The sequence below is a fragment of the Lissotriton helveticus genome, chromosome 9, assembly GCF_964261635.1.
Source record: "Lissotriton helveticus chromosome 9, aLisHel1.1, whole genome shotgun sequence".
NCBI classification, from domain to species: domain Eukaryota; kingdom Metazoa; phylum Chordata; class Amphibia; order Caudata; family Salamandridae; genus Lissotriton; species Lissotriton helveticus.
Genome location: NC_136070.1, coordinates 1,253,482,500 through 1,253,506,157, shown reverse-complemented (window position 1 = coordinate 1,253,506,157; position 23,658 = coordinate 1,253,482,500). Strand labels below are relative to the sequence as shown.

At 45.7% G+C, this 23,658-nt stretch overlaps 1 protein-coding gene across 1 annotated transcript in view; it reads right to left on the bottom strand.

Annotated features, from left to right (window-relative positions):
• Window positions 1–23,658, bottom strand: part of LOC144783414 (E3 ubiquitin-protein ligase rnf213-alpha-like) — a 2,376,820-nt gene that overhangs the window by 2,193,355 nt on the left and 159,807 nt on the right. The gene's annotated exons all lie outside the window — the stretch shown is intronic.

The following is a 23,658-nucleotide window of genomic DNA, read 5'->3' as shown; positions in this document are numbered from 1 at the left end:
TTCTCGTAAGTTTATGTTTTATGTTTGAAACATAAGCCTGTCCTCCCAATTTGCAAATGTCTTTAGTGTTTGGCCTTTCTTTGTCTCATTGACCTGCAACTGTATTTGCACTTTATTCAGAAGGCCGCTGTCACCACACTCGCAAAGCCTGATGTGATTACATTATGCACTTTATCCGGCCCTGACTGGGCTCACTTGAGAAAGAGTTAGGTTAAACATGTCAGTAAATTGATGCGTCCACACTTGGGAATGACTGACAAAGAACACTACACTGTGCATGCTGCCAATCTCTATGGTGGGAAGCTACACTTTCCACGCCAGATTTACTAAATGTTTGGTCTCCTGCAACGGGATGAAATGGGGATCAAACATCACTCACAAGCAACTTTTTGTGCGCATAGAACTGCTTTGCCTCCTCCCCCTTATTATGTTATGCCAAAGGCCATTCTGGGACGGGCAGCGCAAAAACAATAGGTTTTTGGCCAAAGCCAGATATAATTGTATGTCATTTGGTTTTACATGTAACTTATGTGCTATACCCTCGAGCACACATCTTACATGTTTGACTCCTGTGCTGTCGTTTACAAGTAAAAATGAATATTTATACGGGGGGTGGGGGACTCCTAGAGTATACACCCTATGCCAGAAAATGCTGGCTTGCTTTAGCGACACAATTCAAGGTGAGCAACACGCATATTATCAATCATTTTTAGTCTGAGCATCACCATGTTTTCGGCCTTCTCCCAAGGCGAAACTCCAATTTTTCACACAACGCTCCATTGCATGAAGGATAGGGCCTCTGAGACTGTATTTGTTCTTACTAACATTTCTCTTATACATTGCCCTTATCACTTTTGACTTGGACCTGTCTTCATCTCCTCTCCCCTCCCTTTCTGCCCTACCCCGTTGTTTGCTTCTTTTTATTGCTTTTCACTCTTTTCTCCCCCGCCCTCTCTTCTAGCGCTGTCTCCCTGCCTCTCTCTTTCTGCCTCCCTTTCTCCTCCCTCCCTCCCAGTGATGCTCTGGAAGTACATGCCTAAGATCTGTCCATCTAAGCAGCGGCGCATCGATCAGTGTCACCCCCACTGCACGATGCAGCAACAGTGCACATGGCAGCCGAGAGCCGCGGTTCACGGGCAATCACAAGCGTAGAGCGCTGTGCACGGATCAGTGAGCGCAGTGCACGGATCACAGAGAGCAGTGCATGGATCAGTGAACGCAGTGCACGGGTCACAGAGAGCAGTGCATGGATCAGTGAGCGCAGTGCACGGATCACTGAGAGCAGTGCTCTCACTGAGCACAGGGCGGGCGCAGTATGCAGATCTAAGAGCACAGCAAGCCTTGCCAGGAGCGCATGGTGCACAGTTCAAGGTCAGGGCTCAGTGCAGTGGAGCGAACATAGTTTACTGTGTACAGATTCCAGAGGGCAGTGCAGTGCTCGGTACTCAGTTCACAGTGTACCGGTTACAGGGCATATTGGAGTGAAGCAGGCGTTGCCCCGTAGCACCGTAGTGTTAAATAACTAGAACCAATAGAAGTTGGCTGTAGGGCACAAACATCGCATCGTTATGTCGCGCGATGTAATGTCAGCGATGTAACACGCGATTCAATTAAAAGGCCGCATTAGCGGCGCAACAACGCGCGATGTTTAAATTGCCGATGTCATTGCCCTTGCGATTTAAAAGCCGCGATGTAAATGCGCGCGATATCTATGTCCGCGATATCGTGTCATACAACCGTCTCAGGAACTTGTACTAGGTAATAGTGACAACCAACTCCCAGATCCCTTCATGAGATAAACGCTGAGCATTATTTTGGAGCACTTTCTTAAGTCCTCAGATTGAAGGCAATGCACACTTCAAATAGAGAGATTCGGGGAATTGAAAAAAGGCAATCCTGGAGACTAAGGCATATATGGGCAAAAAGGGGAGAAAATGGTATTTTAAATTACCCAATTTTGCACTTATCAAGTTAACAAGCGCTCTGAAGGTGATTGGTAACCCCAGCAGTACAGAAACATTCTATCATTTGAGCAAATTTTTTATTTTTGTACTGTTAAACAAGCTCTTTGGATCACATGACAATCAACCTTGAGTTGAAAAGGGATGGGCACACAGACACTTCAAGAAAATACCTCTTAAGTGAGCCTCATTCTTTCTATGGGTTTAGCCAGCAGTTCAAACGTATTCCCTCCTTAAGGACTTATTTTATATTCCTCCATTCTAAAAACGTACAACACTAACTGTGTTAGCTCTAATTTCTATTTATTTTGCTACTCAGAATGATTAAAAACATTCATGATCCAGCTGTCTGAGTGGTGCTCTGTAGTGTGTAACAGCACCATCAATCAGAGCATTGTAACCAGAAACATAGCTCTACTGTCTGTCTGTAGACCACGTCTGGTTATTTTATCTGGTGTTAAGCGCTGCTGTATTAAGCTATGGCTTTAAGATATATCCTACAGAAGAGGACATTATTGCAATTTCAGAATGCAAGAACTGTATCTCAAAGGATACTTACTTACTCGGTATAGGCCATCAACCAGGAATCGCGAGCAATCTCTGTTGTAGGATTTTATTCAATCTGATTCCGGGTGTAACCCATCTCTTTGCAGTAAGCCTTAAGGCATCGATGGTAGGTGTTTTTTGGCCTTCCTTTTTAGGTCGAGCCTTCGCAGCGCATGCGCTGCAAAGGAAAACAACATTTTCCTAGCGCTTAGGCTTTTCAGCCAAGCATGTGCACGCGTTGCCATTGCCTTCAATGGCAAAGTGTGCACGTCAGGAGATCCACTCGTGGGAGCGCGCGGCCCATGGGGTCGCAATTATCACTCCCGCGAGTGAATCTCTCCCCCCTGCTACAGCGCGAGTGCTTTTTTTCTTGTTTTACTAGGAGCTTGAGTGAAACAACAATGTGAACTAAAATAAAGTTCTGTGTGACGTTTTCTGCTGATGTCGGGCGCAGTTCTTTAACAAACAGGATAAAAGGGCGTGAGTCATTGGTGAAAAGTCGAAATATTGTGATGAGCCGTGCGTTACAGTAAGCTGGCAGTCATCTCGCTCAAAGCCCGACAGATAAGAGTTGAACTGTTTACCGAAACCGTGCATGTTCCGACACAATTTTTCGAAGTCTTGAAAACAAATCCCGCCGATGCAAACTGGCCGTGGCCGCGGTTTGAACTAAATTCACACGACCACGGAGGACAATATTTTTTACAAGAATTAGCCCTGACGTTAGTTTTTAAAGTGGAATATGAGCGGCATAGAGGCGCTCTTTCTTGATACATTTATCAGTGTCGTTTAGTGTTGAAGATGCTGTAATTCGAGTCCCGGCATCCAACTCTTAGCCAAAAACGTTGTGTGATTTGTGGCAAATCACCCTCCCCGTACCCAAAAACGAAACCATTATCACGTGCAATTGTGACTGGAGTATGTAGGATACAAAATTCGAACGGCGCAGTGTTTTTTATAGTACTGTCTACATTACAGCCCCCCCCACACACACACACACTCTCACCTGTAACCATCACTAATGCAATCTGTCATCTGGACCCCTCCCTTCACAGGCAGTGTTAGAAAGGGTGATCCCAGGGGAGGCCAGAATATGTACCTGACCACCCCGTGACCCACCTCTCCTAGGAACACTGCCGAGCACTGGCCGGAGACCCTTCAGGGGGAGAGTTTTGAATCTAGGATCGCACGCGCAGAGCTAGCACCACTCGACAAAGGGACACCACACTGTAGGTTTTCAGGAGAAGGTATTCTTTATATCTCAAGTAAATGGATCTTTATGATCCACAGGATTCTTATGTACAAGTAGAGCAAGGGCTCAAAGTGTCTCGGTAGTGATTTGGGGAGCGGGACAGTCTTAATGTTCAAGATAGATGCAGGTGCGTATCCGGCGCACAGCTCTCAATCCTCGAGCTGGGGTATATGAGTAGATCTTGGGTCCAGCCGGACCAGGATAGTTTCTGAGCCGCGACCACGTCCGCAGGGCTCGAGCAAGGATGTGGCAGTTCTTACAGTCTTAGGGGAGCCGCGATCGAGTCAGCAGGGCTCGGGTGTTCTCAAGGTTGCGAGGGAGCCGCGACCACGAGTGCATGGCTCAGATGGTTTCGGGCAGAAGTCCTTCTCTGTCGGGTAGGAGCAACGACGTTGTCAGCAGGGCTCAGATGGTTTCGGGCAGAAGTCCTTCTCTGCCGGGTAGGAGCCGCGACGATGTCAGTCGGGCTCAGATGGTTTCGGGCAGAAGTCCTTCTCTGCCGGGTAGGAGCCGTGACGATGTCAGCAGGGCTCTCGTAGTTCCAGGATTCAACTAACTTGATCGTCCCAGAGCACCCCTTGATATAGGACTGCTCCTCTTTGATGTCCGGAGTCCTAGCAGGCAGAGGTCTTAGCACCTGGGGGCCGCTTGTTGGGGGTTCCTCCCACGCGACCCCTTTCATTCTTTCAAGTTGGGTCTGGAGGGATCCCAGACACGCAGCAGGCTTGGAGCCAGCCCTCAGGGAGGCCGGATGGGCGAGAGAGAGGGAGATGTGATCGAACTACTCCTCTCTCTCGCTCACGGGGAGCGCTCTACCCCCCACGGGTGAATTGTGTTCTCAAACGATATCTCTCGTTTGAGAACACAATGCACCCGTGACCAAGGCGAGTGATCGCTGAAACGCGTTGGGTTGGTTCCATGCACTGTTTATCATGCTGGAAATAAATTGAACAACTATGAACTACTATTGGATGGTCTAATGGGGTGGTGATTATCGCTGGTTCTGAGTGCATTTACGCTACTTTTGGAGCGTGTGGTGAAACGGATAATATATATATATATATATATATATATATATATATATATATATATATATATATATATATATATATATATATATATATATATATATATATATATATATATATATATATATATATATATATATATATATTTATATTTATATTAACCAAGCAAAACATAACTAATTTCGTAGTTCGCTGTCATAATACAGGATTATTTTCATTCATAATGTGTTGTCTCTCCTCAGAAGATTATATCATTTTACCCAATCATGCAGTTCTGCCCGAGTGGGCTAACAAATGTTACAATTATGCCCAAGTGGGTCATGATTGAAATGAATGTGTTAATTTATCCCCAATGGAACATTCATTTGGAGGGATGTAAGATGCACCTGTGGTGGTGGGGCTGGAATTTGTGCTGGAGCAATATTGGTGTGAGCCTTGTTGTGGGTTTAGGTAGATTTTGCCTACTCTGGTCAAGGACACACTCTCTCCCCAGCAGCTCCGCACCAATTTCCCTGCCGCCGAAGCCTCCTCTCATCCTCCTGATAGGGGTTCGAGCCCCCTGCGTGCCAGTCACCGCCGCTTAGTATATTATTTGATTCACTCTGGGCTGTTTCATTATTATTGTCTTGACTGCTGTGATTATTGTTGTGTCTCTCTTCTGCTTGCTTATTGTAGCGTCTTTACTGCTGAGCTTTCACCCCGCTTAGTTTCTCCCACCGCTGTGCACCTACAGCCCGCCCCCCTCCTTTGCCCATCCCTCCTCCCAGCTGATCGTGCCACCCCGCTCCCCTTAATAGCGGATGCTGCGCAGAGGACGCGACCAGCAGGTGCGCCTCTGTGGCGCCGAAGGCGCGCCTAAGGCAAGCCCGTCTGCTCCCTTCCGTGACCCTACCACGGCCAGTGCCAGGAACCATGGATCTCCGGAACCCCACCGTTACAACTCCGCCGCACTCCACGCACTCAACCCCGGAAGACACACTGATTGCAAAAGATCCACGCCCCATACCACCCATGGACAGTTCTCGTGCAGACTCTGCCGCAGATCCTTCACCACCGACCAAACCATCACAACCGCCGACGGCCTGCATGATGCGCACACCGCCGAAACTCTGACATGCATTCTCCTCAACGTGTGCTCCTGAACTGACACGCCATAGAGATCTAGGACCGGATACACACCCTCTCGACCGACGTCCCCTTCTTCACGGAAACCTGGACACCACTACCGACACCAACTCCGCAGCCCTAGAATTTCACCACTGGATCTCCCACTGTGCTGACAAGCTTGCCCCCCTTCCCGCCAAACAATGCCCTCTGAAGGCCACCTGATTCACCACAGAACTATAAGAAGCCAGGCGCTCCTGCAGACACCTAGAGAAAACTTGGCAAAACCAGAATACCACGGAAGCACGGAACAACCACAGTTGCACCCTGAAGGAATACCATCAGCGCATAAGAGACACCAAACGGACCTTCATAGGAGACAAGATCCAGACCGGCCCATCTCTCTCCTCCCCTTCTCGGCCAAAGTCACAGAGAGACACGTAAATGCCCAACTGACCGCCTTCATCAAAGAGAGCTCCATCCTGGATGCCTCCCAGTCTGGCTACCGCCACAACCACAGTACCGAGACTGCCCTCCTCGCCACCACTGATGACAGCCGCATGCTACTCGACCAGGGACACACTGCAGCCCTTATCCTTCTGGACCTTTCCGCAGCCTTCAAAACCATTTCAGACTGCACGCTCGCAGCCAGACTTCACAACGCAGGGATACAAGGAGCCGCCTTCAAATGGATCCAATCCTTTCTCTTCGGCCGAAACCAGTGGATCAGACTCCCTCCCTTCCTTCTCCGAACCCACTAATATCAACTGCGGAGTACCCCAAGAATCATCGCTCAGCCCCACACTCTTCAACATCTATATGACCCCCCTTGCCACCATCGTAGGACAGCATGGGCTCAGCATTGTATCCTACGCCAATGGTAGGCTTTAGGTAGTGGTGACGCAATCAGACCTGACACCATGAGTGGGCAACAATGTATTGATGTTTGGATGCCAAACAAAGCTATTTTCTTTTGTTAAGGCTGATAATTAAATGTAGAAAACACTTTCTATCAGTTTGCATATGAATAGTATATAGCGCATTGGATGATAGAAAAGATCATTGGATCAGTGCTTCGTTTTCTAGTTATATATGTGCAGTTATTAGTTCATTCATAAATAGAAAAGATAGTAGGAAGTGACTGATGGCTCTGGCCAGTGAGCATGCTAAGCTATTAATGAGGATCTAAATATATATTTTGGACACAGGGTGCCACAAAATATGGCTAAAAGTATGTAATCTATGTGGGAACATAAATGATGACGTAGAATATATCATGAATGATGCAATATGTCAGGCGATAGCAGTGCTTGGTGGGGGCGCAAGTTATAGTTAGCCCTGCTAAATATAACTGGTGAATTTATATGTTTTTCTGAGTTCAAAATGTTAATGTTGTGACTTCTATATTCACCTAACTATAACGTTAGTCCAGTGAATTGGAATACTGTGCCAAAGAAACAAATGACTAATTCCTTACTCAGAAGTTCCTAACTGTAGCCTTTCTGGATTTTAAATGTACTGGCTCTCATTAACGCTTTTTTGACTTTATTACTCTCCTAGTGGCTAGTTAGTTATGTGTAAAATTCAGACGGATCTCTTTAACTCTGTGGTTTTTGTTCCAAACGGTAGAACATATACCGCCTGTTCAGCGCTATGCCGGCATGTAATTTGCCAGATGAAAGAATGGCTCATCTTCTATCCTTATGTGCAGCATATAAAAAATCCCAGGAGGAAGGGGATAATATGGATTTGCCATTCCATGGCGTAACACAACAAGCAGAGACATTAAGGCTATTGAGAAAACACACTAGGGAAGCCACTTGTATGCAGTCTGTCAAAGGATCTCCAAACGGTTTGATGCATGAGGAGAAAGATCATTGACAGGTTGGCTGTTCAAGAATCATGTTAAAAACACATTAAAAATGGTCCACCAGGTAATGGTAATGGAGAAATTTCTGAAATGGGACGAATATTATCTTAAGTTTATATTTATGTTTTATCAGTAGAATGAGAGTTATGAATTTGTAAATTTAAAATGTTAAAGTGAAAAAGAGTGCCTAAATGTTCTAAGCACCAACTCTGGGCATCTCATCGTGGACCACAGTTTGGATACAAGAAGTTGATTGGGCTGCGTCTCCATTTACCTTCGGATTTTGAAGAATTTTTGAAGTTAAAGCTCAGGTGGGCAAGGCAGCCAAGGGTGTCCAAAGAGGTGGCGTCGTTTTCATTGAGCCATTGGACCAAGTCACGGTGAAGATTACTACTTTCAGACTTAAGGTTAAATTTACCAAGATTTGACGTAGCGCAAAGCAGCAAGACAACATGCTTCACTGCATCAAACGGAGAGGGCAGGAATGGGCCATATTTTTCAAATACTTCGCGCATTGCTGCTTTCTCACTGTGCTGGTGCATTTTGTGTAAGGCTACCTGTTTTCCGTTTTTACTGATTTTAACAGATAAATACAGACTGAAAATATTTATTTTCTTGTCTGTATTTATTTTTAAAAGTGGATAAAAACAGACATTGTGTTACTTTTTGAATAATTCTAAATACTGTCTGCCATGACTGCCAGGCACATAGCTGTGTAGATTGATAGGTAAGGGAGCTAAAAAAGAAAGGAATTTTAGTAAAGAGGCTTTAACAGCAGTAGATATGCACAAGGTTGATACTGAAAAGTGCATATTTTCTTAAAAGTGCATTAATTTCTCTTCTGCGGGTGTTTACAGCACTGAAACCTAGTAGACATTCACGCATGAGTGCATATTTATAAATATGGATAAATACAGACGGAAATGTCAAAAAATAAATATCATAAAACCGGGATTATTTTATGTGCTACCTAGCGCCAACGCAGGCACCTTTTGTGCTGTAGTGAAAGGGTGCATGTGTTGCAGGAAAGATTCTTTTTATTGAGGAAGCGACACCTTCCCGCACCAAGGCATTCCTTAGATGCATTTTCCTCTTTCTAAGTGTGCTGTATTCTGAATAAACAAGGAGGAATAAAGATATTCTTCCTTGTTACGCCTCTATCAGGAAGGCATACAATGTTAATGCATCCCCAGGTTTACTTGTCGTGGTAAATCTGGGAATGTGCCAGAATATGGGTGGATGCATGGGAACACCCAAACTCCACCGAAGAAACACCTTTTTGGCACTGACTAATGCGATCTATATTATCACGATCGGTATGGATTTTTCAACATACCTATCATTGCACACATCACTGTGGAGACTTGAATATGATGGTAATCACACATTATCACTGTGGGGACTTAAACGTCACTGTAATATATTTGTCAGGACTTGTACATGACTACAATCATGCACTATCTCTGTGTGCTATCCCATTAATCACACGCTATCTCTGTGGGGACCTGGGCATGTCTGTAATCACACACATTCTCTTTGGCAACTGTGGTAATACTATAGTCACACAACATCTCTGTGAGGACCAAGACATCTCTATAGTCTCACACTATCTCTCTAGGGACCTGGGCATGTCTATAATTACACACTATCTCTGTGGGGACCTGGGCATGTCTATAATCACACACTATCTCTGTGGGGACCTGGGCATGTCTATAATCACACACTATCTCTGTGGGGACCTGGGCATGTCTATAATCACACACTATCTCTGTGGGGACCTGGGCATGTCTATAATCACACACTATCTCTGTGGGGACCTAAACATCTCTAATCACACACAATCTCTGTGGGGACCTGGGCATGTCTATAATCACACACTATCTCTGTGGGGACCTGGGCATGTCTATAATCACACACTATCTCTGTGGGGACCTGGGCATGTCTATAATCACACACTATCTCTGTGGGGACCTGGGCATGTCTATAATCACACACATTCTATTTGGTGACCGTGGTAATACTATAGTCACACACCATCTCTGTGGGGACTTGAATAGTCATTTAATTACACACAAGCTCTGTTTTGGCCTGAGCATCACCAGCTTTGCATTCTCTGTATGGGGATTTTTGAATACTGAAAAGTACAAAAGTTAGATTTTTTGTCTAAGTTTACCATTGTGAATCGGGCCTTATTTTAATGAGGACTTAAACACAATCATCTTTGTGCACTATCTCTGTGGGGACTTAAACATCACTATAATAGCACTCTGTATTTGTATGGGCTTAAAAAAAACTATAATACTTGAACATCACTATAAAAACATACTATCTCTGTGGGGACTTCAAGTAACTAAACACAAGCTCTGTTTCGACTTGAAGCACCAGGGGTTGCCATGAGGCAAAGTTAGACTTTTAGTCAAAATTTACCTTTGTGAATACTGAAAAGTAGTAAAGATAGACTTTTTGTCTACGTTTACCTTTGTGAATCGGGCCCTATTTTAATGAGGACATAAACACAATCACCTTCATGCACTCTCTCTGTGGGGACTTAAAATTCGCTATAATAACACACTATCTTTGTGGGGACTTGAAAATCACTATAATAACACACCATCTCTGTGGGGACTTGAACATCTCTATGATAACACACTATCTTTGTGGGGACTCGAGCATTTCTATAATTACAGACAACCTCTGTGTGGACTTGAACATCATTAGCTTCACACCCTTTATAATGGGATTCAAGCTTTGAATGTACACACTATTTCAGTATCTCTGTGGGAACTTAAACATCTATTTTGGTAAAAATGTAAGCAGCTACTCAAGCTCTGGATTCCACTTGACCATATTCCTTTGTTCCATATGTTAATTTCTTTGTGTTAGTTCCCTTATCTCTTAAGATTTTAAGCACTAATAAATAGGTTAAATGCAGTTTTAAGTGTCTTTCGTTAAGCATGATATGGTATTTTCTGGCACATTAAGATAATCTGCCTTTAATGTATACCCCTATTATATATGCAGCAATTCATATATGAATATATTATAATGTTGTTTGTGTATATTGTTGCTAAAATAAACATTTAGCCATGTGCCTTCGACTGTATTCAATCACAAATTGTGTTATGAACTAGGTCCCCACAAGGATGGTAGCACGTGTTCAAGTCCCCACAAGGATGGTGCTGTGCGCAGGATTAAATAACAATATATTTACAAATTTGAAGCAGGATCCTGTATCTTGAATTTTTTCTTAACATTTTTCTGTTATTAGTGTGTTTTCAAAACATTGGGAAAGGTAAGTCCCCACAAGGCAGGTATTCACACATAGTCCCCACAAGGATGGTAGTGTGTGTGTGTGTGTGTGTGTGTGTGTGTTTGTGTTACTATCCTTGTGGGGACTTGGGCATGATAACACACTCACGCTGTGGGGACTTGATTGCACTGTGGGGACCTGAACCCAGGTCCCCACAAGGTAATGTCTTCTAAATGATTAAAAATGACTTCAGGAACATCTGTGTCAATTTTTACAACTTTTGAAAAAATTGCCTTGTGGGGACCTGTGTTTCATAAAGTGTGTTTATATTTTTGCTCGCTCTGTCCCCGTAGGCAGGAGGTGGTACTGCAGTCCTAAACACACTTTGCATTTAAACACACATTGCTCACCAGAAACAAATACTAGCAGCAGAAAGGATGCATATTTCAAAGGGAAAGCTCCATAATCCTTTATACATCCAAATATTCTAAATGTAAATTAACCTTTTCTCTACAAAAAAACTTATTTACATGATGCTGCTATTGAATTTAGTCGTTTTGTGTCTGAAAATTGTGGTTTTATGAGCATTTGTAAAATCTATTTGAGTTGGAACACTTCACTATTGCCATGTGATCTTTATCTTCAATTAAGGAATGATGGGGCACTGCACTGTGATATAAAGTAAATGATTCTGATCATGTTTTGCAAAGAACTTAGAGGACTATTCAGACCCAGTGTTCAGAGCCCTTGCCTTTTTTCGCTATGACAAAGTCAATTCACTCCAAGACTGTGACCATCCTTTGGCGGACTAGCTAGCCAGAGTCGACTTCAGGGCTAATGGTGCCTGGTTCAACAGTCTTTTTTGGTGCGCCCCCATGACCTCCTTCTGCATGGATGACCTCACTACAACCCTTCAAATGTGCCCCTCATCTCTTCATAGCCCCTCTCTCACATGCATTTGTTTTATTGCACCACTGATACTAGTGTAGATTGTCAGAGCATTATACATCACACACATTATACAGAGACAATGAATCATACAACTCTTAATTAATATGTAGGTAATGCTACAAAAGACACTAAGGATTACCAGGTGTAGGAATCACATGTCATCCATTGAGTAATTTTTCTGGAGACACACAAACTCAGGATTTAAAACACACCACAGTGATTAGGATACGATTTTCTAATCCAAATGTACTACTATCCAAACAAACCATTTTTAGCGATAATAGGATAATGAAAGTCTGGGGGAAAACATAACATTCTAACCTATACCATACAGTCGCATACAGCTCTGATGAAAGTTAATTGGTCACTGTGCTATTTAAGATAGTAATTTATGAACTGCAAGTAAGAAAAAGATCTCTGCAACAAGAGCAGTTATCCACTGAGCAACTCACATAAAATACAGTCCTTTTGTCTGCATGGTACACTTTCTTTGCAGTAGGCATATTAACTAGGCCTGGGCATAATTTTATCACGCTAATCAGAGTAATTTTTTTAATTCCTTTTTGGTAGGTACTCTTTGACATAGAAATACCGATAATAATGCAATTACACCTGCTCCCGTAACTAAGAGTAATTTGGGGAAAAACAATCCTACCAGGAGAACACACCTAGTGAGTGCAAGTGGCTGATTGAGCTTGCTATTCGTGTTCTGCTGCATTTAGTGTTATTTCTCAATGTAAAATGCATCCTTGCGTCCAAAATGGAATTTAGCACTAGAAGCTGGGAGTAAGTTGGAGGGAAAATTCATCTGCAACAGCACATTTAGTGCTACTGCTTAGCACTAAATGCCTGTTCACGCCCGTTATGGCTGTTTGGGGGGCATTTGGCAATAAGAAAATAGTGCCAAATACGGGGGAGGTAAATGTTTTGAAAAACCCACCCCAGGAGCACATTTCGTAAGCATGATTGGCTCCTTTCCTTTGCTATTCGTGTTCTGTTGCATTTAGCACTATTTCTTAACATAAAAAGATTTCTTATACTCATTTTTGGACATAAGGGTGTATTTTTGCATTATGAAATAGCACTTAACATAGAATTACTCTTTTTGCGTAATTATGCATAATCTCACAGAATTTTTAGATAATTCCGCTTGATTCCGCTACACTAATTACGCGAGTTATGCCCACCTCCAATATTAACCCTCTGCTCTACTTTCAGATGAATCAAAACTACCACTAGAAAAAACTCTGAACTCTCTCCAGCAGGAAGATTAATCACCAGAGTTATCTTGACATTTTTATTGTTGCCTGACAACTGATATACACACAAAGAACTCTGCCGCAGGTGCTTTTAAGCTCATACGTTACTTCTAAACACAGCCCACCACTGAGCTCAGCGCCAGGTGCGGCTTCACCAGCTGCACCGCTCTAAAGCCGTCCTGTAGATAGCATCCCACCCTCAGGCTTTTCATCCCAGAGTGGGGCTTCTTTAATTTTCAAGTGGTATTATCCATTCTCCGCAATAGTCTAGGTTTCACTAGACTGTATGTACATGGCTAACTGTGCTGTGTCTCTTTCACATCCTCTGACTTACATCATTTCAAACCATTCTTTTTTCTGCATTTCAAGCCTCTCTTGAAATTTCAGGAGCGCTCAAGGCACACAGCTCTGCATTTTCTAGCCTGGTGTCTAACTGCATCCATTAGTGTTGAAGGCATCAACAATGGAAAATCACCTAAGAGTACAGTTCCTATTGCCTGCTTTGACTGAAAAAACACAGTAATCACTGGGTATTTAAGGGTGTTGTTACTGGTGGCCTTCTGTGGAGCACACACTCCTGACATCTCTTCAGAGAACCCTCTTCTACACATGATGGGATGCACCATCCACAAACTTCCTGATTCAGTGTAACTGATCCAAGATTATTAGGTAGGGCTCCCACCCTTGCTGAAATCTCAATTGCTCTAGGTTTGCACTCTACATTGCCACATGGATACTTGGTGGTGCATGGTAAGACACAGCAGACACCATGGAGCTGCGGTGCTGGATGTCAGGCTGGCCACTATTGCATCCTTTGTGCCCGTTGTCCCCTCATACCTGCAATTTACATATATACACCGTTCACAGTTTGGACAATCCGAAACACATATCATTTAGGGATCACTCATTTTGAAATCATATCAATTTAACCAATGGTTAAACCTATTGCTCTTATTTTAATGTGAGGGCTAATCTAAGAGCAAATACTGTTGCTTTGTCTCGTTTGCAAAGTGCACAAATATGCCACTTCAATAAGAGGCAAGCTGCATAAAAAAAGTTATAAATAAACCACGTTAATTACTTTACGTTACGTTAATTACGTTAATTACTGATGAGTAATGTGCTCACTGTTCTCAGTTTTGCACTTAGAACTGAGGGATGAGGTAATGTGCAAAATGTATGTTTCCCCCATTCTTTCCTGATGAAAATTCTGCCAGTAAAAATTCTTGGGATGAGATACGTGTGCCCTGTTTCCGTTTTCCGTTTAAATCAGATTAGATTTTACATTGGTATGAAGGAAGTGTGTTTGTAAGAAAAGGACAGAACTTGTTATTTATCATTTGCACATACAATTAATGGATTCTTTTAACTTCCATTTTTATCTTGAATGGAGTAATACTTTCCTAAAAATGCCCTTTTTAACTTTCACCTTGAAACAGTTCGTGTGGGGCACAGAAAACAATTGTCTATGTACACACCAGTAATAAATGGTGTTTCGTTTTTATTAAGCGCATAGCTACCCTCCACAACTTGTACTAGTGCTGAGTTTAAATTGCAGTGGTATTATTAGGGGTTTTGAAGCGGCCCCGACTCCTACGAGGGAGAAATCAGGAGCAGTAATGTACGATTTGTTGGATATTTGCCTTGCATAATGTTTTGGACTTTACTGAACATGCCGCGCTTACTTGAAACGTGATTTTTTTTAAAGCAGAGTCCGTGAAATGAAAGGTTTGAAAAACATGCCTGTGAACTTTATGCGCAAGGATTTAAGCAAAACAACTTTGCAAGTCTGCTCAAAGAGAAATCAGTTTACCCGATTTGAATAGCCTTTCCTCTGCCCCTTGGAATGATAATACTGGCTGCCTAAAGAAAAAAACCTGTAAGGTTTCAGGATGGCCAGGCGCAGGTATGCAAATGCACCTTCGCGCATAACAAAGGGGACATTAGCCCCTCAAGAGGCGAGCGCGCTGGAGTCACCTGAAACAGGAAACTCTCCCAGACTGGGGGATGGGCACTGCTGAAAAGACGGCACCTTTGCAGGGAAAGTCAACGTGATTGACTGGGACACTGAGAGCAGAACGAGGTTTAGGCACCCAGAGACTGAACCCAGTCTAAATCTTTTAGCGAGTTTGTAAACATTAAACATTTTGTGTAATTTAGAGATGCAGGCATTAATTCATACAGAGGTTTATTTGTCATTAACATTTATTGGGAGAGTATGTGACATGTCGCCTCAACATTCTGTTATTCTGGGCAATTCACATACTCTCCCAGTGCCTACAAAACAAGCATTGTTATAGCCAATAGATCTTGCCTTTGGCACCTAATGAGTGTTTAGTGATGCAGCACGTTATCCTGGGTGTTCCAACATCTACTGTGATTTCATGTGCCAATGAGGATGTAAGGAGGCTATGTACAACAAGAATGTGTGTATACTGAATTCTAGATGCTAGGAACGAAGGGAACAATTAACACCAATCTGACTTTTATTAAATAAAGCTGCCTAGAATGTTGTGAGGCCAGTGTTGTTCACTGTAGATAGAGATTACATAGAAAGCAGGTTTTCTTATTAGAAGTCTGTCCCATAGTTAACTGTCCCCTCAGGGCCACTTCTACACATCTTACTGGAAAGAATGCATATTGGTGTAGCTACCTCTTTTGACCATACATGGAGTCAAGGAGGAGGATCAGTATACATATGGTCAGTTTAGTCAGTCCAGCTTCCATTTTGTTTGAGGATTACATCGCTTTTCTGTAGACAGGAGTACATAGTGCTAGGACCTGGGAAAATTAGTAGTGGCAATTAAACCCCAGCACTGTGGTGTTACAAATCTCTGAACAAAATGTGATTTTTGATAAAACTTCAAAAGTCAATAGGTGGGGTGCGAGAATGCCATCTTAAAAACTTTTGGGATTTATTAAGTCATCAGAACCGATCTATGTTGCCCTTCATGATAGAAGTTCAACAACAACAACTATTGCATCACATCCAATTCCTAAACCGTGCACACAATTAAAAATTACCCATAATAAGCAGTAAAAGCAGCCAATCACAAAGGCATTTGTGGTGGAAACACAATTTACTTTTCTTCTACTTGTCTTATTAAGTAATTTAGTGAACACGTCTTTACTTTGGTACATTTACTGCGGCACTAAAAATTATATTGCTCATCATGCGCGGTTTAAAGGTCTAACACGCAAAACCTGTGGCTCAGGGGAATAGAGTATTGAGAGTGGAGCATAAATAACAAGGTGAATGAATATAGAGCTCAAGGTAAAAGGAGAGAGAGTGTCAGACAGAGAGGAAAGAAACTGTGAAATAGAGGAAGTGAAATACAACAGAATCAGCAAGAGTAAAATTAAAGGAGGAGAAATGAAACATCAAAAAAGAAAAGGACAACAAACACGAGTGAAGAAAGAAATATAGGGATCAAAATAGAAAATGTGAGACAGGAAGATGGGAGAAAGGAGAAATAGAGGTAGTGGAATATGAAGGGAAGAGCGTGGAGTAATATCCAAAAAGAGAAAGGAGGAGGAGAAAGATGCAAAGATAAAGAAGGAGAAAGATGCAAAGATAAAGAAGGAGAAAGAAATGGGAGGTCTCGAGAGAGGATAGGAGCGAGCGAGGAAGAAAATGAGACCGAGATTTAAAGTTAAAGAGACTGACAGAAGGAGCGGACAAGAAAGAGAGCAAGAGAATGAGAGGAAAGGGAGTGTGCCTTACAATTGGAACAGTTGTAGAAGTCTGACTATAGGGCTAACTAGTAATGACCGGTTACTCACCGGTAATATTCATTACTCCGAGTCGTAGCCCTCCCCGTCCCAGTCCTAACTACATGAGCATAGCTCCTCCCACCAGAAACTCCCAAGCAACTTGAAACCCATCCCTTCCCTCCAGGCCACACCCATACCCTGAGGCATATAACCCTGTGACCTGCCAATCAACAACCTGTACCCAACAAGCACAAGAAGCCGAAACAGGGAGGGAGGGATGGGAACCTGGACTGGGACGGGGAGGGCTACGACTCGGAGTAATGAATATTACCGGTGAGTAACCGGTCATTACCTCCTCGTCAGCCCTCCCCGTCCCAGTCCTAACTACATGAGCAGATACCAAAGCAATAATCGGCTTCACTCAGTAGCAAAAAACAGACTTTATTAAAGCACAGAAAGTCACACCACCGGAGTAGAACGCAACACAGCGTCCCCAAACCCAGCAGAATCAGTCCCCCCAACCACCAAACGATAATGGGACATAAAGGTGTGCGGAGAACTCCAGGTAGCAGCCCTGCAGATTTCAGCCATGGAAGCCCCCTGAAAACAAGCCCAGGAAGCCGCCACCCCCCGAGTCGACCTTCCCTGAACAGACCCTGGAGCCAACACACCACAGGCCTCATACGCAGCACCCACAGCCCATCGTAGCCAACGACTGAGGGTAGCCCCAGAAGGCTTAAGACCCTGACCAGCCAGGCCAAAGGTCACAAAAAGGGATTCCACCTTACGAAACGGCCCAGTACGTAACAAATAGATCTCAAGAGCCCGCCGAACATCCAAACAGTGCAGCCGCACCTCAACCTCTGAAAGAGGACCAGGACATAAAACAGGCAAAACCAGATCCGCAGAGCAGTGAAAAGAGGAAGGGACCTTGGGAACAAAGGAAGGATCAGGCCGCAGTACCACCCGATCAGGAAAGAAACGTAAAAAAGGGGCCGAACAAAGCAAGGAGCCCAATTCCCCAATCCGCCTAGCTGACGTAATAGCCACCAGGAACAGCACCTTGATCGTCAGAAACCTCAAAGACACCTCCAGCAGAGGTTCAAAGGGAGCCCCCTGCAAAGCCCCCAAAACCAGAGGCAGATCCCAACTAGGAGCAAAGGACCGAATGACAGGCTTCTGAAGGAAGCAACTCCGCAACAAACGGGACACCAGGGGAACCACCGGGTCACAGACCGAACCCCGAAAGGCCCGAACAGCAGCCCACTGAGCCCTCAGGGAGGACACAGCCAGACCCAAGTCAAAGCCGTCCTTCAAAAAGTCCAAGACCAATACTGGATCCACTGCCAACGCAGACCACCCACGCGCCGTACACCAAGACTGAAAAGAAACCCAATGCCGGGCATAGGATTTGAGAGTCGAAGGGCGCCTGGACCTCTGAATAAATTCCGCCACAGAAGGAGAACACCCCAACGCCACAAGGTTCATCCTTTCAACAGCCAACCCGCCAGCCTCAGGCGGACCAGACACTCCAGAGACAGAGGGGGAAACGACAAGGGACAAGGGACCACTGGCAACCTCCAGCAAGGCCCCACTGCCAACTTCAATAACAGAGGGAACCAAGGCCGCCTGGACCAATCCGGAGCCACCAGGATCACCGAAGCCCGATCCAACTTGACCTTCAGCAGAACACGCGGCAGCAGGGCAATAGGGGGAAAGGCATACATCAGGCCCCCCTCCCACCGGAAGGACAGGGCATCCACCCTCCAAACCTCGGCAGAGCGAATCAGAGAACAAAACGTCTCCCTCAAGGCGTTCCCCGGGGCCGCAAACAGGTCCACCACAGGGACCCCGAACCGGGCCATCAGGCAGCGAAACACATCCTGAGACAGGCACTTGTCCGACAGGGAAGGAAACACCCTGCTCAGGCGATCCGCCTCCGAGTTCAAAATCCCAGGCAGATGTAAAGCCCTCAGAGACAACAAGTGAGACTCCGCCCACAGGCCTATACTTTGAGCCAACAAATTGAGGGAAGCCACCCTCGCGCTCCCCTGGCGGTTGATATAACACACCACCACCGTGTTGTCGGACCGCACCATCACATCCCTCTGGAGGACCCAAGGCAGAAAATGAGACAACGCCAACTGAACCGCCTTCAATTCTCGCCAATTCGAGGACATTTCCGCCTCCGGCACAGACCAAAGACCCTGCACAGACTCCTGACCCAAGACCGCACCCCAACCCAGTACGCTGGCGTCGGTCGTCAAGACCAACCTCACCTGGGACACAAAGGGCGAGCCCTGCAAGAGGTTCCGATCCACCAGCCACCAGGACAACTCCCGGGCGATGGACACACCCCCCGGAACCAACAGCTCGTAATCCAGAGAGGCCGGATCCCAATGCTCCAGAAGATGATTCACAAGGGGGTATAAGTGTAAACGGGCCCAAGGAACAATCATCACAGTCGCTGACATCAGCCCCTGAACACGCAACCACTGGCGAGCCGTCGAAGACTTTGCCCCCAACACCTTCTTCAGTTCGTGCACAAGAGTCAGTCTGCGGGGCTCCGACAGGAAGACCTTCCCCAACCTGGTGTTGAACACCCCCCCAATGAACAACAGTTCCTGAGTGGGGTGAAGATGGGATTTCTCCAAGTTCAGAATCCACCCGAACCGTTGAAGGAGACTGCAAACCTCCCGGGAGTGTGACTGAGCCTGAAGGAAAGAAGAGGAAGAAATCAGCCAATCGTCCAAGTAAGGGAAAACCTGTATACCCTTAGCATGCAACAAACCCACCAAGGGCGCCAACACTTTAGTAAACACCCTCGGAGAGGCAGACAGGCCAAAGGGCAATACCTGGAACTGGTAGTGATCCACCCCTACACAGAAACGCAGGAACCTCTGGGAATCTGCGTGCACTGGCACATGAAAATAGGCGTCCCGTAGATCGAGAGAAGCCAGGAAATCTCCCACCGACAGGAAGGGAAGAATCAACTGCAGAGTCACCATTTTGAAGGACCGATGAGGGATACACAAGTTCACCGCCTTCAGATCCAGGACCGGACGGAAGTCCCCATTTGGCTTTTGGATCAAAAACAGGATTGAGTAAACCCCCCGACCCTGTTGTCTCACAGGCACCCTCACCACAGCACCCTTTGACACCAAGTCCCGAACTCCGTCCAATAGAGCACGACATCTTGCTAGAGATCTGGGAACAGGGGTAGCTTTGAACACATCCACCGGAGGAGTCCCAAATTCTATTCTGTAGCCCAGCCGTACCACCTGTAGAACCCACAGATCCCGAACGAACTCCTCCCAGACAGGTAAAAAAGAGGTGAGGCGACCCCCAACCGGCACCTCCAAGGAATCCATCACATAGTCACGACTTGGAGGGACCTGCAGAAGAGGAAGCACCATGTTGACCCCGGGACTTGTGGAAGGAAGGGACACCCCGGCCACGTCCCCTACCACGAAAGGGCTGAGCAGCCATCTTAGATTGAAACGCCTGCCCAAAAGCCCGCTTATAACCCGCAAACTTCCCTTTCTGAGAAGAGCGGACCGGAGCCAACAATTTTTTGTCCTCAGCTGTCTTTTTAATCAAAGCTTCCAACGGCTCCCCAAACAGCTTAGAGCCCGTGAAAGGAATCTTCATCACGGCCGCCTTCTGAGCAGCTTCCGCCTTCCAAGACTTAAGCCACAACTGCCTCCTAGCAGCAACCGAGGCCCCAGCAGCCGCCGCCGCAGCACTAAGGGAGTCGAAGGACAAGTCAGCCATGAAACGCAACTGCTGTTCCAACATGGACAAAGACTCAGAGGGATCCTCTTCCTGCATGAGCTGCGCAGAAATACCCTGACAGTCCTTAAGAAGCGACTGAACAAGATAGCTGGTGTAAGCAGCAGACCGAACAGCCAGATTGGAGGCTGCAAAGGACCGCTTCAAGGCCCCCTCGACACGCTTGTCCCCAGGATCAGAAGGCACCGCATCTTCAGACACCACCAGGCTCTGAGACGCCATACCAGCCAGCAGAGAATCCACTTTCACCACAGCCGGAAACTCCTCCGCGAAGCCCTGCAAGGGATACCTCTTAGCCAGAAACCGGGGAAAGGCATGCCTGTCAACATCCTTCCACTCCCCCTCCAGCACCTTCCTCACAGACGTATGAATGGGGAGGCTTTCCGGATCTTTCTTCAGGTAATTGGTGAAGAAGTCTTCAGACTCTCCACCCTCCACAGGATCAGGGAATCCCAGATTGTCTCGAACATGCTGCATAACACAGCGAAGGTCAGCCCCTTGGACAAAACGACCCTTCACTTCCTCATCAGAGTCAACGTCCGGATCCACCTCAGCCGAGGCATCCAATTTCTGTCTCTTAGGCCCCTTGGGAACATGAGCCACAAAGGCCGCCGCCACAGCAGCCTCAATCATTTTTTGAATATTTGCCATGGAAGGAGCAGTGGAAGAACCTGCGACCACCTCCCCATCCTCACAGCCGAGTTCACGCACGTCTGCACCTCTACCCTCCATGTTGTAAACAGGAGAACAGAAATCCAGACCCCAAGATATACCCAGACCAATCAAAGCAAAAATCCCCAAGGGCCAACCAGGGAAAGCCACCCAGACCTGGAGCCAATCCCTACACAGGACCGAAGGCCGGCCTTCAAACCGCCCTATCAGAGAAGACTACCAAACTACAAAAGGAAAAGACTGAACAGGGCCCAACTGTAAGGATACAAAGAAACCCAGAAGACCCCGTCCCAGGAACCAGTGAACCCAGAGCTAAGAACTCCCCAACTCCCCAGCAGAACTCCACAGCAGAGCAGCAAGAGGCCAAGACACGAAATCAAGCCCCATGCAAATCCCTCCAGTAAAAAACGGCAATAAAGCAAAATTGGACCGCCAGCAGAGGGAGCTCCAACAACAGAAACGCGGGGGAAGAGAACACTAACCCAGGAAACAATCAACAAAGTCGGACCGAACCTAAATATCGGGCCCCCACGGACCAAACAAAGGCAGTCCCCCCCCCTCCCCGCAACCCCAGACTCCACCAAGGATTGCAGGAAGCATAAAGAAAAAGGGGTTAAAACACGGGCTCGAAGAAACGAGCCCCGAGAGTTACAGACAGAGAAGCCAATCCGGCACGCCCTCGGCGCGCTGAAAAAGCCAGCCACACACCCCCTCTCCCTCCCCGGGTGTACCGGCTAGAGCAGGGACGAACCCGGAAGAGGGGAGGCTGCAGCAGGGAGCCACCACCCCACAGCAGGCAGTCAGGACCCCCAACCCCACGGTCCCGCTACAGCAGGGACTCAAAGCAAATGCCTACAAGGTAAAGAAAAACAGGCCCAATAGGGGTTAAAAACGGGCGCTTAGCATCCCGTTCCACACTCACCAGATAGGAGGCCAATTCCAGTGCCCCCCTCGACGAAGACCGCTCGGAAGTGATTCCGCAGAAAAAACAAACAGGTTGTTGATTGGCAGGTCACAGGGTTATATGCCTCAGGGTATGGGTGTGGCCTGGAGGGAAGGGATGGGTTTCAAGTTGCTTGGGAGTTTCTGGTGGGAGGAGCTATGCTCATGTAGTTAGGACTGGGACGGGGAGGGCTGACGAGGAGGTAATGAGTGACAACGTCAGCCTGGCTTTTACCCAGCAGCAAATTGTGTTGTGTGACTTGCAGTTTCATTTTTAAAATACACAGTTCGCTAAAATGTTAAATGTCTGAAAGTGCCATATACAGCTTTTCGGCTATCAGCACACCAAACGCGTTCCTTAATTAAAGGGCGCACTCCTTTAATTCTAAACGCATCTTTAGCGCCTGGATACCCTCGAGGTTGATTAGCCACTGTACAAGTCCCAATTGATTAATTGTAAATAGATTCTCTTTAATCTCTCCTCCTGAAGCTATGGTTATGACTTGATGGGTAGAGTAAACAATAACTGTTCACTAAGTATAAATGGTCAGCTGGTCCGTTCTGGAGTCCTTATTGTCTCCTTTTTATTTATATAGCACTTAGGAACCCCTGATGAGGCGATACATATGGAAACTAAATGCTGTAGCCCATAGATGTGAATTATATCTCCATATTTCCACAACATATGGCTTAGGCAGCGTAAACCTCGCAGCATTGCTTAGAACTGCATTAAAAATGCTAATGCTCACAAACTAGAAAGATAGCTCAGTGGACGAATGTGCCAGTGGCGTAGAGCTGAATGCCACCTTCAGCCACGTTTAAAACCAGGTGGGGCATTCAGCAGATCAAGAACTAATGGACCAGCATGGTTGCCGAGGCTATCCAAGCTTACAGACTGGACCAATTCCTTCCCCGTGCTTTCCTACGCTCTCACGGGACCAACCAGATCCCTACTATACAGAAGCCTTAAAAACAAGCATTTGTAATCCTGCTCCAATTTTGTTTTCTGTAACTCAAGCGGATACAAGCCACTTTCTCCAAAAGCAATAGTTGCTATCCTTCGTCTTCTTCACAAATCCATATAAGTATCGCAAGGCCATATCGTACCAAGGGGTATAATATAATTTTATACTTTTGAGAAGTGGTCTAACCTACAAGTTGAACAGCACAAAAAGTGATACATGGGATACTTGAGTGAATCTCCTTCACTCGTAATTACAATGGTCACATTCCAATGCACCCTTTTTTAACTTACCTCTTCATTTACAGTCAGGGAATAATCATATAAGTAGTTTTTCACATTGAGAAAACGTCCCA